This window comes from Mustela lutreola, chromosome 13 (assembly GCF_030435805.1).
Source record: "Mustela lutreola isolate mMusLut2 chromosome 13, mMusLut2.pri, whole genome shotgun sequence".
Classification (NCBI taxonomy): Eukaryota; Metazoa; Chordata; class Mammalia; order Carnivora; family Mustelidae; genus Mustela; species Mustela lutreola.
The window spans coordinates 19,036,507-19,055,880 of NC_081302.1; the positions used below are offsets into that span (position 1 = coordinate 19,036,507).

Here is a 19,374-nt window from a genome sequence, read left to right on the forward strand (position 1 = left end):
TCTTTTCTACAGAACATTATGGTGATAGTTCCTAAAGACTTTTAAAGTTTTATGCCATGTACACTTAAATGTAAGATTATATTCACAAGGTCTTATTTTTAGGAAGAAGACTTTGTTTCAATGTCTGTCATTAGATAGAATACGGTCTGCTTAACTAAACTAAACTAAAAGTAGTAGATGTGAAACACAAAAAACAAAGATGGACAGATGTTGTAAGCAATCTCTAAGATGGCGCCCAATGATCCTGGCCTTCTGGTATTCTTACCCTTGTGCAATTGCCTCCAGTTGAGTATGGACTGCAATTATTGATGAACTTCTAACAAGGAGAATGCAGAACTGATAGGATTATCACTTCCAAGATTAGGTGCCCAAAAGACTTGTGCTTCCTGTCTCTCATCTACAGCAGTCATATTGGAGGTCACTCAGGTAGCCTACAGAGAAGCCTATGTGGTAAGGAGATAAGGCGTCCCAGTAGCCATGTATGTGAGTTTAGAAGAGCATTATTCTGCCACAGATTAGTCTCCAGTTGCCTGAAGTCCAGGCCAACAGCTTGCCAGAAGTTTCATGAGACTCTGAGCCCCAGCATCCAGCTAAGTTGTCTCCACATTCCTCACACCCAGAAACGATGAAATAACAAGAGTTTGTTGTTTTAAATCTTGAGATCAGAGGGTAACATTTTACATAGTTGCACTTCGCCACCATAATACAATTGAACAGAAGCAAAACTAAAACTCAAGAGTATCATCATTATTCCCTTTCCTGTTCCCAAAATATTGCTTTTGAGAAATAGCTTTTAGCTAAAGGTCAAAATCAATCTTGGCTTTCCTTTTAAAGACTATCTTGGTGTTTGCTTCCCAAAAGAGTATTTATATTTCCATAAACTTTAAGGCCACACTAGGTTTCATGTATGTTTTAAATAACAAAATCACTCTGCAAATTACATTGCTTTTTACTTCTTCTAATCACCTGGGATAATGGAAGAGAAATTGTTTGCCAGTTGAGTTCCCTCGAAGTAACATGCCACAGCTAATCAGCGCTCTGGCTCTGTAGTTACAGAGAGACTGTTAGCAAGGGGTTCTGCTTTATGATGCTGTGGGGCCACCATTATTCACCCCTGGTTTAACACCATGTAGAGGTGGCAATAAGAAATCTAATGAAGAAACCATCAAGCCTGGAGTAGTAATTTCAGGAGAAATCATGCATGGTTGTTTGAATAAGGTTGAGTAAGAACTGACATTTTATGTTATTGACTGTTGTATAGGTGCTTTACCCTCTCATCCTTTGTACGTTTATGCCACTGTGATTCCTTCTGTTTTAGTAAGCAATAGAGCATATTATCACCAGAGCCTTATCTTTGTGCCAGACTCCACAGCTGTTCCAGTAATAATTTTTTTACTAAACAACAATCTCTAAAAAATATTCTGAGAGGCTGTGCTACTCTTAGACTGGTTTTGTTTTAAACTTTTTATTGTTTTTCCACAAAATGAGATTGCCTAGCTTAGCATACTTGGGAATTCTTCCTTCTTCTAAACTTGTCTGTTTTCTTGCTAATTGAAGTAGAACATTTTACATATTTTATTAAGGTTGTGATATATACAGAAAGTCAAATGCTCCTCTTTTATGAAAGATAAGCGCAGGCTTGTCAACAAAATTGAAGCAATGCTATTATAAGCACATAAAATCTGCACTGGGTAATTTACAACATCTTGTCCTATTAAAGAAATCTATATACTTGAACTTCAAAAGTAATCTAAGTTTAGTTTCTTTAAACAAACTTTAAATATTGAATGTTTTGGCCTAGCTTTTAAAACTTTTTGAAGTTCATAGAAAAAAAAAGAATTACCACATTGGTCGATTTATTGCATCTTTGCTATCTGATACAAATAACAATATTTCCATTACTTTCATGTATTTTTTAACAAATACCTACAGAAGATAGGAATTTATTCTGTTTTATCAAGCTAAAGAGGATATTTCTATTTCGGGGATTTAAAACAGTGAGTCACTGGCATAAATGTTGAAGAGAAGTGCTTAATCACCAACTGAAATTTAACTTTACTATTTTTAAAACTGTGATTCATCATTCTTGGTTGAAAATCTATAGCTAAGGTAACTATTGTTTATTTCCCTGAGTACTCTAGTTCAATGCTAACACAGATTTTTTTTTTGAAATGAACAATTTTTGGAAACAAATTAAACCACAAATCACAAACCAAATTAAAACAAATCAGATTTCTCAAATATCTAAAAGCAAAATTGTTCTAATTCTTTAGGATGTTATGTACATCTGAAACATAACTTCTGTAATTGTGTTTAAACTTTAGACTCTATTGCCCCATGGCAAGGACACTAAGGCAGTTCATTTGGCTGATAGGTCTCTGAGAGACCAATTGAAGCTATTCAGTTCAAATGGTAGAAAAGAATTCAATCCAGGTGCCTTATTGAGTGATTTCTTAGCTTAATGAAGAGGGCTGCAAAATGAGCCTGGTGATATTTCATCTGAGATATAATTGTTGAAGAAAGAGACTCATGGGTGGAGATGAAAATGCATGGGTAGAATGCTCTAATTTCCTTATTCTGTCATTTAAATATGTCTTTCTAGTTGCAGCCTATGTCTATCAATTACTGTAACTTACAAACATTCCCAGATTACTCTTAACAGTGATGCTAAATGGAGTATATTGCATAATGAATCTGTGCCCAAATTTCAGTAGCTTTCTGACTTACAGAAATAAACATTTTAATTTCAACAGTCTCAGAGTTTCTACCTTATGAACGATACAAAGTCCAAAGTCTATTTTTCTACTAGTCTAATTTCTACTAGAAATTACTAGTAATTTCTACAAAGTCTGTTTTTCCCTTCCTAAAATCTTTCCACATGTTACTGAACAATGCATGCCTGTTCTACAAAACTCTCCAGGCAATTGCTGACCTCTTTGAGAACAGTTCCTGCAGAACCCTACAAGCCCCTGAATTCAACTACATGTTTCTTCCTTAGGTGGATGTTCCCTCCAAGCCATAGACTATTTCCTCCCTCAACTCAACAGATCACGTGAAGTCCAGACTGGGCTCTACATGTGATCACAAAAGACATGGAATGCATGACAATAAGAGAGACATGATCAGAATATGGTACACACTAGTTGTAAGTGGTTACTTCTTCCAGGCTATTCCTTGATTTGCAACCTCATCCCTGAATCCAGCACATCCTAGATATGACAAATAAATCTTCCTTTGTCTACTATAATGTTTTAGTAGTGCAGGAGGGGGGTGATGGTGGCTTAAGCACACTTGTGTTTCTGTGTTTCTATAATGGAGGACTAGAAACATTTGGGATGTGTTTTTAAGTGAGTACTGGATTTATCGACGGATTGGATGTGGAGGTGGTAGCAGATGAGGTTAGCATACAACTCCCTGATGGAATGGATGTGGGAAATCAAGAAAAGCTCTTTTGCCGGTTTTGAAAATCTGGAAACCCTCTCTCCCCACTAGTCAGTGCACAACTATTCCAGTTCTCCCCTCACACTCTATAGGCTCATTAAGGGCTGGAAGGAAATGGACCAGTCATCACTCAACTCTTCATGGTCATTCTAGTCCCTTAAAAGCCCAAATGGTTAAACTGTAATAATTCCATTTAAATGGACAGTTTGTAATTTGCTTCCTCAGATTAATAACGTTGCCTAAGTAGAGAGATTTTTAACATATAAAAAGTCAATAGTTGGATGCCTGTTTAAATGGACATACAAAAAGCACAATATAGAAAGTACAGTGAATCAGCTGTGAAGACTCAACAGTATTTCACCTGTTATTACATTTTGTAAAATGGCTGGGAAGATTTTCATTGAATTTATTTATTTCTGTTTTTATTTTCCATTGAATTTAGAAGGCAGGTACAGAAAAAATATCTTTTGGTTCTCTTAGGATTCCCTCAAACACAGAGGCGGACATTCTTCATCAAAGCTAACACTGTGGGATAGGAGAGACCACGATGACACACCTTGCTAAGTAAGAGGTCTTTCTCTCAACAAGGATGGCCTCCAAGGTCTTCCTACCACGCTTTGTAAACCACCACTGCTGGTTCTAGCCTCTCAACCTCCTTGATCTTTCTTTACAGCTCTGATCACTACGTGGCCAAGTTACGTATTGGCTTCCTTACTTTCTACTGCCTGCCTCTCTTTCCCCAGATCCAGAATGGAGAGCAGGTTTTCTATGCGTTTGCTTACTACTGTGTCTCCCACCCAGACTAGCAACTTATACACAGGAAACAAGCACCTCAGGGGGCTTGTGAAAAGTGCCCATGGAGGCATAGATACTCCAAGTGTGATTCTGGCTGCGGTCACTAGCAAAATCTGTCATTTAGCTTCTGTTCCAGCCTTAGCCTTTCAGAGACAACACAGGGAAATGTCAACTTCCTTGTCATTTCTGACATCCCTGACCTAGTAGGTGATCTATGATGATGTTAGCACACAAGCTACAATCATATCTCATCAGTAACACAACATCAGGCATAGAGACATAGAATGAATAAGAAAACATTTACTTTTTTTTAAAGGAAAAATTAGAGATGCAACTTACAGTAAAGAAAAAAAGTCACCTTATGTGTTTTAAAATTCTGCCAGTTAAAAAGCATATTGTGTGGAAAATAGTACAATAGTCAATGATGGATGTAATGGTCATTAACTATAACAAAGCAATTAAAAACTTTCAAGTATTTTAATAATTAGCAGAATAGATTAGTGGTTGATAATACTGTAATAACTTTGTATGGTGACAGATGATAACTAGCCTTATTGTAGGGATCATCTTGTAATGTATAAAACTATCAAATCTCTCTGATGTACACCTGAAATAGAATACCGTCTGTCAATTATACTTCAGCAAAAAAGAGTTTCAGTTACATATGAATTTGTTATGGATAATTTCAGTAAATTCACTTAGGCTTCTTCTGCAAACTTGTGTTTATAAAAAGCTCAGAGATTATACTAGGCACAAAATTAAAAATAACAATTTAACTTCCACAACATGTACTTCCACATAGACCATATTTGTTTCAAGAGAAGTCCTACTGAATATTCTTCATATAATTGAGAATGGAATAAAGTTAAGACAGGAACTTTGCCACCTCAAATTTCCCAGGGAAGCAAAATCTCCAAGATCACTTAGGACATCTATAATAAATCATCTCTCATCTGGTCTGAAAAAGAACATCAAAGTACAAAAAAAAAATGAAGTGTTCAAGTAAATGAGGTACCAGCAACATATTTTGTTTCCGCAACTCAGATTTCATAATAACAGGCTTTCAAAAATGCATTAAGTGTAAAATATGCTTAACAACAACAAAAGTAAACTTGTTCTAAAACAAGGCAATTCCTTAGAGTGTTGAGTTTATGGACGCAAAAGTTTAATCAAATTTGCTGGAATAATCGTGTCGGAACACCAAATATTTTGACTAATTAAAAACAAGTTGCTTTTGAGAACTACCCAAGGTACAAATGAGAGAACAACTTTTCTATCCTGCATTATGCCTCCTCAAACTCTTAAGATTTTGCTAAAATTTCAAAGAGTAAAATTGGATTTAAAATGTGCCGAGAGTTTTCAATTCTTTATCACATGTCTTTCTTTAATGTGTATGTTAAGGACTATATTGACTGATTGGCTTTAAGAGGCAAACATTCATCTGTCAACAAAATGTCTATTGGGTAAATCACTGTTCTGTGATACAAAACACAAAGAGGACTTTCATGCTCGAGCTCTCGGTTCTTAGCACAAGGCAGATACTCTGAATTTTATACTGAACTTTGATAATGTGGCCTCCCACCAGGACGACTCTGGAGGGGTTTGTGGTGAGGAGTAGCACGTGAAATTTATTTATTTAACAATACTTTATGAATCTTTATTGCGACAAAAGTAATGCCTACTTGACTCCAACCCTGAGTGTCCTTTTCAGAGCATTCGCTTGACTCATGTTATTGTCACAATAAGAAAATCTTAGATACTAGGTTGTTTTATATAAATGTGCGATGAAATGGCCTTTGAAAATGGCACAGCTTCTTTGATAAGAGCACAGGTTTCAAAAAGTGCAGATCTGGACTCATTTTCATACACATTATGATGCCCGGTGAGCATAAACAATGTAAGAGTAGGAAATTTGCATGAGAAAACATTGAAATTAGCACTTTATCAAGTAAATAAATTTTGCTTAGCTTTCTCTTGATCACTTTTCTGGTTTTTTCTTCTTGCAAGTTTTTATTTAAGTTCCAGTTAGTTAACAGAAAGTGTAATATTAGTTTCAGGAATAGAATCTAGTAATTCATCACTTTGCGTGTAACACCCAGTACTCACCACCACAAGGGGCCTCCCGTAAAGCACCCCCATTTAGGCCAGCCTCCTACCAACCTCCCCCAGCAACACTCATTTTGTTCTTTATAGTCGAGAATTTCTTATGTATTGCCTCCCTATTTTCATTTTTCCTTCCTTTCCCCTATGTTCATCTTTTTTGTTTCTTAAACTCCACATATGTGTGAAATCATACATTTGTCTTTCCCTGACTGATTCTTTCACTTAGAATATACTTTAGCTCCATCCACATCATTGCAAATGGCAAGATTTCATTCTTTTTGATGACTGGATAATATTTCATTGCGCGCGCGCGCGCGCACACACACACACACACACACACACACACACACATATATACCACCTCTACTTTATCCATTCATCTGTTGTTGGACATCTGGGCATTTTTCATAATCTGTTTTTGTTGATAGTGCTGCTGTAAACATTAGGGGGGCATTTTCTTTTCCCTATTGAATTAGTATTTTTGTATCCTCTGGATAAATACCTAGCAGTACAACTGCTGGCCTATAGGGAAGCTCTATTTTTAACTTTTTGAGGAACCTCCATACTGTTTTCCAGAGTGGCTGCCTCAGTTGGCATTCCTACCAACAGAGTAAGAATTTCCCTTTCTCCCTGTATCCTTGCTAACATCTGTTTGTCCCGTGTTGTTAATTTTAGCATTCTGACAGAAGTGAGGTGGTATCTCTTTGTGGTTTTGTATTTCCCTGATGCCAAGTGATGCTGAGCATTTTTCCATGTGTCTGTTAGCCATTTGTGTTTCTTCTTTAGAGAAATGTCTGTTCATGTCTTCTAATCATTTCTCAACTGGATTATTTTTTTTTCCATGTATTGAGTGATAAATTCTTTATAGAGTTTGGATATTAGCCCTTTATCACAATATCATTTGCAAATATCTTCTCCCATTCTGTAGACTGCCATTTAGTTTTGTTGATTGTTCCTTTCAGTATGCAGAAATTTTTATCTTGACGATGTCCCAATAGTTCATTTTTGCTTTTGTTTCTCTTGCCTCTGGTGATGTATCTAGTAAGAAGTTCCTGCGGCCGAGTTCAGAGAGATTGCTACCTCTGTCCTCCTCTAGGATTTTACGGTTTCCTGTCTCACAGTCTTTCATTCATTTTGAAGTGATCTTGGTGTATGGTGTAGGAGAGTGATCCAGTTTTGTTCTTCTGCATGTGGCTGTCCAATTTCCCCAACACCACTTGTTAGTGATGTTTTTCCATTGGATATTCTTTCCTGCTTTGTCTAAGATTAGTTGACCATAGAATTGATGGTCCATTTCTAGGTTTTGCATTCTGTTCCACTGATCTCCGTGTCTGTTTTTGTCCTAGTGCCATACTGTCTTGACGATTCAGCTTTGTAATAGAGCTTAAAGTCTGGAACTGTGGTGCCTCCAGTTTTGTTTTTTTTTTTTTTTAAACATCTCTTTAGCTATTCAGAGTCTTTTCTGACTCCATTCAAGTTTTAGAATTGCTTGTACTAGCTCTGTGAATAATGCTGGTGTTATTCTGGAAAGGATTGCATTGAATGTGTAGATTGCTTTGGGTAGTACAGACATTTTAAAAATATTTGTTCTTCTAATCCTTAAGCATCAAATGTTTTTCCATTTCTTGGTTTCATCTTCAATTTCTTTCATAAGCGTTATTTTCTATAGTTTTATCTTCTATATCACTTATTCATTCCTCTGCTTCTTCCATCCTCACTGTGATTACATCCAGTTTTGCCTCTCAGTTATAGCATTTATTTCAGTCTGACTGGTTTTTAAGTCTTTTATCTCTGCAGCCAGGTTTTTTTCCATGCTTCTTTCAAGCCGGCTAGTATTCTTATGATTGTTCTAAATTCTTGTTCAGATATATTGTTTTTAATCTGTTTTGAGTAAATCCCTGGCAGTCGTTTCTTCTTGATCCTTCTTGTGGGGAGAATTCATCCATCTTATCATTTTGTCTAGGTTTCTGTCTTTTGCATGTTATGAAAGTTTGGTAGGGTTCCTGCACATAGTCCTCTGTAGAGTTCTTCCTTGCTTGCAGTAAAAAGAGTCTGGACCTTTACCTAGGTGCTTTGATTTGTTAAAATAAGCCTAGGGTGGGGTTGAGGGAGCCTGATCTGAGAAAAGAGAAAGGAACCAAAAAAACTCAAACAAACAAAAAGCTGTGAGCCTGATTCCAAAGCAAAAGGAAAAAAAAAAAAAAAAACAATTAAGAACTGCTCCTATTTCCACCAGAACGAAAGCTGGTGCTTTGGAGCATTCTACGATGAGTAGACTTGGTGCCTGCAGGGGTCCGGTGCTAGGATTCTGGGAGAGAGCCCTGCTACATTGCCTCACAGACCTGCCCTGGTAAAGATGCACCTATTGGGAGCGGGAGGGGGGCGATCAGCAGCTCTAACCTCGCGTGGGGACCCAGTGTTGGTCATTGAAGCCTGACCATATGGGTGAGTGGGAGGAGATCCCCTGAGAGGAGAGAACATACCCTCTGCTGCTCAGGAAGTTCTCATAGAAAAGTGAATGATCTTTCCTCTTGTGTCCCTGGCTCCCGTCAGGTGCTGCCCTCCCCCTGTCTGTGCCTGGGTCTGTCGGCATGCTTGCTGCCGCAGTTCTGTGTTTTCTCTCTGGCACAAGGCTGGGATTCAAAATTCCCAGTCTTAAAGGACCCAGCAATAGTGTGGACGTGCTCCCCTCCTCCAGAGGGCCTCACTGTATTATGAGCTGCGCCACGTCATCCCAGAATAGCCACATGGCGGCAGAAGTGCTTGGAGTTTATGGTAAAGCACAGCACAGAAGCAACAACCAGGTTCTCTGCCATCTACAAACACCTCTGTCCACCCTGACAATGAACAGATGCTCAGTGGCGGCGACTAGGTCTTTTGTTTTTGGAGAGGCAACGTACTTTTTCAAATGTACTTTCAAATATATGCCAAAAGGGGGAACGTTCTTACCCAGTGCAACCCAGGGGATCCGCACATCATGACGTCCTGGGTCATGAGGTCCTCCTCCCCAGGACCGCCACCATGGCCACGCGGCTCATCTCAGGCCAATGGAATGTACTTTCAAAGCCTCAGAATTTAAGCTCTGCTGCTTGCAAAAGCTTGGCATCCTTCTTGACTCACCAGTCAGCAGTTTGGGGGAAGAGCTTTTCTTGCACGAACCTGAGACATTGGTCTCTCTCTCCCGCCTCTCTTTTTCTTTCTATCTCCACAGAAAGGGCTCCCTTCCCTCGTGGCACTCTGGCTTTTCTCTCCAGTTCCCATCTCCATACCTCATACCTGCCATGTTCTCTACCTTTAATTCTTCAGCTTGTCTCTCAGATCTATTTCCTAGGTGTTCGAAATATTTTGATATTAATCCATCTGTGCTCCAGGGACAATGAAAGCCCAGGGTACCCCACTACTTCGCCTTCTTAACTCTCTCAATGCTTCTGTTCAACCTGACAGATGAAAAAGGTCTTAGTCACCAATGTAGTGATTTTTTTGTGTACCATTGACTTCCAGCAAAATGAAGAGAGATGATCTTGTTTAAAATTAGAATTCTTGTTTGAAAACATTTAGTGAGGTGATAATGTTTTTGCTGGCTTTGGTTAAATGGAAGATATAGATACATCCAATAGTATTTATATGTTTTTTACAGAACTAATGAAAAAATAGCTGGAAATGATGCAAATATAAGTATCTTTATTTCTGTATTCTCTATGGAAATATAATGATATATTGGCTAGTTGAATTTAAATTTAAAAAACTAAAAAAAGAAATATATTAGAAGGCATCTATAGTTATATAAAAAACCTACATTGTTTTTATAGAACATTTTATATATTGAAATCTAAAAAAATCTCGATCCACTGTATGAAATTAAAAAAAAATTATATTGGCTGTATCCATTAATATATTTGTGCCCTCTCACTTTTACATGTTTATGAAAAAATCTAAATAAGAGTCTTAAGTTTTGCCCCTTATTACATCAAAATCATACAAAAACTTAAACATATTTTTGAAAATTACTTATGTTTTTGGCAGAGCATGCCTCAGGCATCATTTTCACCTACAAATATTCAAGAAGTTTTCTCTACTACAAAAAAAGTTTAAAATTGTCTCAGAAAGTTGTATCAGACTGGGTCTGGTTAAGAAAACAAAACCACTACAATTATTACGGGATAAGAAGTTTCATGTAGGAGTCAGCATTTCCACCCATAGAGAAGGAGCAGGATGGGGTTCTGAAGATTAGGAAGGGGAGAGCCAGCAAGCAAATACCACAACCAATAACGTGCTTCAACAGCAAGAGGAGCTGGAGGAGAGGAAGGCAGGCAGGCCCACAGCTCAGGGAAGCCTGCAAAGTGCATGGCAAGAAACCCTCTGGGAACATGCCCCACGAATGGGGATGTGAGACTCTGGAAATCCTGGCTTCTGCTTCACTTCCACCTTGCAAATCTCTCATCGCTTCTGCTCAGCACATAGGCCTGAGCAGCACAGGAAGGGAATTCTGAGAAATTATTGATGGTACTAAGATGATAACCACCAGGGCAGTGTCAAAAATACACTAACAGTGCATTTTTAGTGTACTAACAGTATATCAAAATTCAAGTAAAAATGTTAAATTGCTCTCACTGCCTAGATTTTGTACAGAAGGAGAAGGGCCTGGAAAGGGAGGGGCTATACCAGAGTCCTGCGGAAAGGGACAAGCCTTGTGCCAGGCGCTTATAAAAACTTTAATTCAGGGGCGCCTGGGTGGCTCAGTGGGTTAAGCCGCTGCCTTCGGCTCGGGTCATGATCTCAGGGTCCTGGGATCGAGTCCCGCATCGGACTCTCTGCTTGGCAGGGAGCCTGCTTCCTCCTCCTCTCTCTCTCTCTGCCTGCCTCTCTGCCTACTTGTGAACTCTCTCTGTCAAATAAATAAAATCTTAAAAAAAAACAAAACCAAAACTTTAATTCAAAGTGGATACACACAGCAGGATTCCAGAGAAACTGGAAAAATATCCCAATTCCCTTCAAATGCTGGCCTACTAGACAGACACTGCACCTTAATCCTTTCAGTTAAGTGTTTTTATTATTCCTTTAAAATTAAAGTGTCCTACAGTGGATGGTCTTAAGTTCAAGTTGACTCTATAATCAATTAAGAATCTGAGAAAAGGTTTCCACTAGGAAAAGAGAAATCATTTAAAAGCAGAGGGTCACTGATGGAGAAACAGAGAACAGAGATGGACATCTATGTATATCTATTTCTTCTACTTGGCAATCACGTTTGCAATGCTCTTTCAGAAGCACTTTTCTGTTCTTTATTTTGGTATAAACAGCTTCCAGATTAACCATATGAGATTAGCATTAGTGTCCTGCCTTGTTGTTGGCAATGTATCTGTGTACCAAAAAGACATTATGATTAAAAAAGTGATAGTGCAAACAACATTCACCAGCAAGGAAAAACACACTTGTGTTTTTATTTTTTAATTTATTTTATTTTTAAAATATTTTATTTATTTACTTGACAGACAGAGATCACAAGCAGGCAGAGAGGTGGGCAGAGAGAGAGGGGGAAGCAGGCTCCCCAATGAGCAGAGAGCCTCATGTGGGACTGGATCCAAGGGCCCTGGGATCATGACCTGAGCCAAAGGCAGAGGCTTTAACCCACTGAGCCACCCAGGCACCCCTACACTTGTGTTTTTAAAGAACAGCAATAGGTTGTGGTCCTGCAGAAGGAGATCAGCTTTTATACCTCCTCCAGCATCAACTTAAGCCTAATAACCTACTTATGAGGCCATAATAGTATAGTTTCTTCAAATTAGGTGGAAGGCTTGTGGAAACTTTTAGCAATGCATCTCACCAATACTAAAATTGTCTTACCTATTACAAAATATTCATACCTGGAGGAGCGATAGAGGACACAGTTAATTGAACTGTATTTCTAAGTGGTGCACATTTATGGAACATTTATCTTCTCAGAACCCTGGAAAACGCATGTATCTAAAAACAATTCTACTAGTCATAAGGAGAAGTGGAAAAAATATAAAATAGAATCTGTTCCATATATAATTAATGCATTTACATAATTGAGTCATCCAGTTCCAAAATTTCATTTCTCCTTGAAACTCAGTCCAGGAAAAAAAAAGGGGGGGTGGGGGAGGCAGATATAAATAGGTCTTCCACCTGGGTCTATTTCATTTTACTAAGAGAAAGTCTTTGTTTCTGTAATTGCTTTACTGGTCCCAGATAATGTTGCATCACTGGTGAGTAATTTGAGTTTGGTGAAAAGTCAAGGAATTTTTTTAATGTTAATTACATTCGGATTTTTATAGTCACTATCCTTAGGTTGAAAAAAATTAAGTTTCTACTTTGACTCGTGGCTCTCCTTAGTCTACAAGACTTGTCATATGGTCTCCAAACAATGCAGGGACAGAAAACCCCAGCACAAAATTGGAAACCGTGAGGCTTATCTTACTTACCATGGTATATGGTAGAAAGCTACCAGAATCAAAGTTAGCAAGCGCACATTATCTCGTGCTAACTTCATGTGTGACTGTGAGCATTTGACTACTTTGAGCCTTCTCTTCCTTATTTGGTAATTTTTAAATCGACAAGAGATCCTTTTTCAGGCAGCATTTTATAATTCTGTCACTTTGTGTTATTTGTAGAACTAACACTTTTTGTGTGAGAAAGACTTTCAGAAGACTGTGCTCCTAAGCAGAGAAGACGGTAAATCAGATGCACCAATCCTGATGGGGCCCCCCTGAAGAACAAAGGAGAAATTTTCCTAGGGGCCTTTAAGAAAGAGATTTCCTAAGGAATTACTAAAAGGAATCGCACTATCTCCCCCTGGGAATAGAAGAAGCCGTATAGTGCCTTCATATAACAGAAACACAGAGGTTTATTAATCAATTAGCTTTTGGTGATGATCCTCCCCCCTCTGGAGATGACTAAAAAGAATCTAGTAGTGGTTAAGAACTCTAAAAGCCTGACTTTCCAGCTTTGCAATCCCTGCCAAAAAACCCACTAACTGAGCAAGCATGGACCAATTACTCCACCTGTTTTCTCATCTGTATCCTGGGGGACAATTCTCCACGATGCTTCTACACCTCTTGTAGCAGATCTTGTCTTGGCCTAACTTTCCACAGATGTCTGGGTACCAAACAGTCTTCAAAGATAAAGAAAGGGTCTCCCTGTGGGTCACATGGCTGGTTTCTTTTCTGATTTGGATCATAAAGAGCAGGTATATATAGATCTCTCCAAGTCAGAGGGTGGGCAAGTTCACTAGCAGACTCCATTATAGGTCGGGGTTTTAACTAAGTCATTGTTTCTTGTGACATAAATACATTGGGTACACGTCATCCACTTGGCCCACCTGGATATCCCCCACTATGGGGACTGGAAAGACTAGAGGGATATGAAGTTCACGGGGCTGCTACACCATTAGAAATGAGGTCTTTTGTCTCAAAAGTGCATGTTTTCTGTCAGCATCTACCCAGCTTTATCAGGTTAACCAATGAGCTAGAAATAAGGTATAATCTCCAGCCCTTCACAGTTCTTGATGCTGTAAAAGAATGTCACATGACATTCACCTCTTCAGATTATTAAGAGGTTTATGGCACTAACATCTGTAAAAGCCTCCCAAAGGTAACTTTTTTGTCCAAACAAAAAACCTAATTTACATAAAGGATATAATTTCATTTGTTCCAAGCATCTTCTCTCACATGACCCCTAGGACTCACATATACATATCTTTATATTCAAAGGGATCCCAAGAATGCATAGGAGTTTAAAATGTAGCTGGCACATCTGTATTTTCATTATTCCCATATGAAAGGCTCTATTTTGAAAAGAAAACACTTGTATGGGAAATCCTTCACCATTTACCAGTTTTGTGGACCTAAGAATTTTATTTAACCTCCATAAAGGCCCAACAACAAGTTTTTCTATAGCTTAACTTAATTTCTTTTACAAGATCCATTCCATGAGATGTTAAAAACAACAAAACAAAACAAAAACAGAAACAACCATCCTTCCATGGAATCAAGTTCTTTGCCACCCTTGTTGTTCAGTTGCACCTGAGAGCTGGAGAGCGCTGCAGTGTCTTGCTAAGGGTCCTGCATAGAGAAGGTCTTCAGCTCTAAGCTGCGCACACAGACAGACTGAGCTCTTTACCCAGCAGTGGATCCAGGTTTTGTATGTACTAAAATGTGTGCGTTTGGTGGTGGGCAGGGGAGGCTTTAATGAAGCCATAAGATTACAGGCACTGAATTAGGTACAAAAACAAGCATTTACTTAGAATGAGAAAACACATGGCTATTTACAACTGTAATAATGCTCATTACCACTATACTTACCAAACTCCAGAGAAATAAAAACTGACACTTGCCTAATCCTTTTTCCTATACTTTGGCTACGTGTTGTGTCCCTCTTCCAATGGCAAGAATTTTTTTAATTATTGGAGAGGAAATAAATAATCCATTTCCCTCTTGATCAAGTTTTATTATTGACAACTGAGTTCATAAAATGTGATTTCACATGAAGACAAACTCACTGTCTATCATTCAACTGGAAGAATAGGACCTGCAGATAAAGGGGTTTTGGTAAATTCTATATGGTGTGATTCTTACATTATCTTTATGTATGACAATAATAATTATACATTCCTGGAAGTTATAACTTCCTGACAGAGAGGACTAGAAAACAGTCACAGATTATCTTCTGGTTTTCAAGATGGGAATGGAGGGAAGTCAAAGGGACAGAGGAGCCAATTAAAAGAGCTCTCAATGATCAAACCTAAAATAATCTGAACAAAAATAATAAAGTAATATGAGATTAAACCCAAAGTGTATGAGTCCATAAACAAATAAATAATTAAGGAAGTAAGGAAGTAAGTAAAGGAGATAATCCAAATCTTCCAGGCAGAACTCCAAATGATTTATGCAGATACTTTACCCTTAAGGACATGGAACACAGCTCTTCATTCCTAGAGAGGGCAACTCATAGTGACTTCCTTACAAAGAGTACAGTTTAGAAAGAGGGAGAATGATTTCACAGAGGAGAAACATGAGGAAGCTTAACTCAGAACCCTGGCAAACATCAATAATGAGAAGTTGTCTTGTTGGCCATTACCCTGACAAGAAATGTTAACATGGCTACACAGAGATAACTCTGTGGTCCTCCGGGGTCATCAAACCTATAGCCCCAACCTAATCATAAGGGAACCATCAGACAAAATCCAGTTGAGGGGCCTTCTAAGTAATGCCCAACTAGCACTCAAAACTGTTAAGATCATCAAAAAACAAGGGAAACAGAAATAGTCACAGCCAAGAAGAGTCAAAGAGACACAAGTAAATGCAATCTGGCATCCTAGATGGGATTTTGGAATAGAAAAAGTACATTAGACAAAAGCTAATGAAATATGAGTAAAGTACGGGCTTTGATTAATCACAATATATCAATATTGAGTCAGTAATTATAAGAAATGCTACTATACTAATATATAAAGCAGATCAGGGTAAGCTAAGTGCAGAACATAAGGAAACCCTCTGTACTATCATCACAATTTTTCTGCAAATCTAAAGCTCTTTTAAAAATAAAGTATATCAAAGGAGAAAAAGATTCTTCTGGTTTTGAACATGTTACATCTTGTTCTCACCCACTCCCCATGTATTTCTTGTGTTATAACCTCCGGCACTATACACTTAAGTTATTATATCAGCAGAGAAAGTGCAATGGGCAATAAGAATATTTCTGGAAGCCATCCATTTACAAAATGCTAGCAATAATCTATTTGAGAATCACCTAATATCCCAATAAATTCAAACTATGTGTACTGCCAACTCTGTTTTTCCTTGAACAGATCCCTAAAATGCCTGCAACTACTCTAAGGCCACCTTGAATAAATGAAGTGTGCTAGAGTGCAAGTCACCATAGAACGAAGCAGTGCTCTAAACAGAATGCAGTTAAAAATACATTATTTCCATGAATTTTTAAAAGGAAAGGATAGGTCCAGCTTCTGCAAATACTAGAGTCTTATATAGGATATTAAAACATCTTTCAAAGACAATTATACTTTCTGACTAGACAAACTTTTTTATTTTTATTTTTTTAAGTTAACTGTCAAGATGCTGGAGACTGAACAAAACTAATCAGAAACAAGAGGTTATAGGTTTCTTGAAAGAAGAGAAAGAGACTAGGAAAAACTAGGTCTGCCCAGCTTTTGTCTGCTAAACCATGCCCATGAAATAAGTTCTCATTCAGTGAAGTCCCAACAGACTGAAAAGTCAGAGGCCACAGTTGAAGGTCAAAGCAGCTGGAAAGTGAGGGAGGAAAAATGCTATTTAAAATGAGTCCTAAATGGAAGCTCCCAAAACCTGCATTTGGGTTTCCTCAGACTCTTGGCTGTTTCCTGAACTATACGCACATTGGGTGAGACCTCAAGCTGCTCAGAAAAAAGCAATAGCTGGAAGCCTGAGAGAACAGGGGATCAACAGGCACTGAGTACTAAGGAGACTGAATTTAGAATTTAATTCCTGCTAAGTGAAAAGTCCTTTTGAAGAAATTAGAAGGAGATTCTAAAATTTATATGAAAATGTACACACTGAGGATGGCCAAAACAACCTAGAGAAAAAAAGAAATTAAATAGGAAGAGCATTCGCCTCTGAGTGTGGGATAAAATGAATACCTGGGAACACAAGAGAACTTTCTGTTGTGATAAGAACGTTATATATCTTGATACCACTGATGGTTGTTACATGAGGGTACACATTTTTCGAAATTCCTTGAACCCATTTTTTTTTAATTTTTAAAATTTATTTGGCAGAGAAAGAGAGATAGAGAGGTCACAAGTAAGCAGAGAGGCAGGCAGAGGGAGAGGGGAAGCAGGCTCCTGGCTGTGCAGAGAGCCTGATGTGGGGCTCGATCCCAGGACTCCAGAGATCACGACCCAAGCTGAAGGCAGAGTCCCAACCCAGTGAGCCACCCAGGTGCCCTGAACCCATTTTATTTTTTAAAGATTGCATTTATTTGACAGAGAAAGGCAGAGAAGAGGGAACAAAAGCTAGGGGGGTGGAAAAGGGTGAAACAGGCTTCCCACTGAGCAGGGAGCCTGATGCAGGGCTTGATCCCAGGACCCTGGGATCATGACCTAAGCCCAAGGCAGACGCTTAATGACTGAGCCATCCAGGCGCCCCTTTGAGCCTATTTTAAGTCTGTACATTATATTTTTGCAATTTAATCTCCAAGTTTTAGAAAATAATAAGATAATTTCAATGTATTTATGTCTTTAGAGGAACTTCTACAAGTTAGGAGCCCAAAACTTAAGCTTCAGTAGCTTCATGAAAAACCTGTCTTGGTGGTTATCCCACTGTGTCCTCCAGTTTCTGTCCATTGGTGTGGAAATTTCCAGTCTGGGCAGCTTTCTCAGTTAATTCTGCAACTTTCGTCTCTTCTCCTCCCCACCTGAGAGGCTCCATGGAGACTGAACTGGTCTTGAGCTCTTCTAGAGCTCTAAGAAATTTAACAGAATTGCGACATGCTCCATCTCTGTGTTTTCTATGGATCAGGAAAAATCATACTACTTTACTTGGAATGCTGAAGACGCATGAATATGGTATGAGGTCAGCAAGTTGCATGGGCCATCTACCTAGATGTACCATGCTAACCTTTCTTCTACTCTGGTTTGTTGGTGTGCTTAGAGGGACTCTTTGTTCTTGCAATTTCTCCAGTGTCTAACTGCATTACAAAAGCACAGGTGCACTAGATCTTTGGACCTCCAACCTGTACTTTTTAAAATCATCTCCTCTTTAGTTGGGCTCATCGAAAAATCGAAGAATACAGGGTGTAAGACCCTCGCCAGTCTCTCAGGTCTTTCTGGGTGGGTAAAGCTTAGACTTTTGAAGCCTTATTCTTTACTTCATAACTTCTAAGTAACCTGGAAAAGATACCCTATTTCAGATTTGTGTAAAGTTTTTATAAAACCACAGATATGGCTTTATAAAATGTGCATGATCATAGCATGTATCTCCTAAATAAGATAATGCAAGATTAAAAAAAAAAAAAAAAGTTTAGAGAGAAAGAGTGCATGCAAATGAGAGCACAAGCGGAGGGGAGGGTCCAAAGGAGGAGACTCTCCAGCAGGCTTCCTGCTGGGTGCCTAGCCTGATGCGGCTGGCTCATGAGCTGAGATGAACGAGAATTGAAATCAGGACTCAGATGCTTAACCGACTGAACCACCCAAGTGTCCCTAATGTGAGGTGTTTTAAAAACTCCATATTATGGAGTAAGAAGTCAAAATAAAGTTAACTACTACTATTATTATTCAATGAACTTAACTACTATTATTCAATAAAGTTATTATTAACTATTATTACTTAAACTTTAGTTTTGAAAAAAATGAAGATTTTTTTTTTGTTACAATTATGTAATTCTGTAGTGACTGAAGCACTGTTCATAAAACATCCTAACTGTGGATGAATGAGAAACAAAAAAAAATATGTAAGGGAAAAATAATTTCATTTATAAAAATATTATCCTGACTTACTACTTCAGGCCACTGTTCCCTATGTAGAGAAAAGGACATCCTTATAAAGTTATTGGAAGGATAACACAGGATAATAATGTGTTCAAATTTCCTAGCACAATACCTGATGTACACTAAGCACTCAATAACATTAAATGAACTAACCTGTAAGGTCATTTTTTCTCATGAATGCAGAAAGGAAGTACACATATTGGAAAACATTTATCAAGAATAAAATGTAACAAGGGCCCATAGTTATTTAAAAAAATATTGACCTGAGTAAATTAAGCATTTAATAAGAATACTGTCCCTACCTTTCTAACTTAATAACTTACACTAACATCCTACAATCTTTTTCAAAAAGTCTTATTATACTAATTACCTGAAATAGTCCTCTGAACCTGTGAGATATGTATTATCTCTTTAATGAGAGGTTACAAGTCCTAGGGAGGTGACATACAGCTAAATGTCAGAGCTGGAATGAAAAGCCACAAATCTTGATTCAAAGTCTCTGGGCTCTTCCACCAAGGTGGAAATTTTCATATGCCAAA

The 19,374-nt window shown here is 38.1% G+C and overlaps 1 pseudogene; it reads left to right on the forward strand.

Annotated features, from left to right (window-relative positions):
- Nucleotides 1–19,374, forward strand: part of LOC131813585 (heme-binding protein 1-like) — an 86,683-nt pseudogene that overhangs the window by 26,676 nt on the left and 40,633 nt on the right.